The 595-nt window shown below is 39.7% G+C and overlaps 1 non-coding gene across 1 annotated transcript; it reads left to right on the forward strand.

Moving 5' to 3' along the window:
• The first annotated feature begins 488 nt into the window (after window positions 1–488).
• LOC141650693 (small nucleolar RNA R71) lies at window positions 489–595 on the forward strand. Its single transcript, XR_012546711.1, has one exon. It is a non-coding gene; the product is annotated as a small nucleolar RNA R71 (small nucleolar RNA).

Below are 595 nucleotides of genomic sequence, written 5' to 3' on the forward strand. Positions count from 1 at the left end.
TTGGGTGGAATTTGTTATTTTCATTATAATAATTTGAATAAGGGGGACCACTCTTGTATGCTTGAAAAGCATTTACTTGTTCATTTGTTCCCCTACATTCACTTTGGTCATGTCCCAAAGTTCCACAATTCTCACATATCCCACTTGGGATTGATGAAGATGCCGTCATGGCATTAACATGATGCTTTGGTGATTTGGAGGCTTCTTCAAGTCTAGCCATAGCTTTTTCGAACTTCAAATTGATGGTATCAATGTGAGCACTAAGTTGAGCACCCAATTGAGTAATAGAGTCCACTTCATGCTTTCCTCCTCTAGTAGCCTTGCGAGGTCTACTATATTGTGAATTATGGACCGCCATTTCCTCAATCTTGTTCCAAGTTTGATTATCGTCAACTTCGGTGAACATACCATTTGATCCCATGTTGAGAATGTTTCTTGAGTCTTCATAAAGACCATTCCAAAATTGTTGTACCAAGAACCATTCGCTAAGTCCTTGATGAGGACATGAGCGACAAATTCCCTTGAATCGCTCCCAAGCTTCATACAAGGATTCTTCATCTCTTTGCTTAAAGCCCGTAATTTGAGCTCTTAGCAT

The sequence above is a fragment of the Silene latifolia genome, chromosome 3 (assembly GCF_048544455.1).
Source record: "Silene latifolia isolate original U9 population chromosome 3, ASM4854445v1, whole genome shotgun sequence".
Classification (NCBI taxonomy): domain Eukaryota; kingdom Viridiplantae; phylum Streptophyta; class Magnoliopsida; order Caryophyllales; family Caryophyllaceae; genus Silene; species Silene latifolia.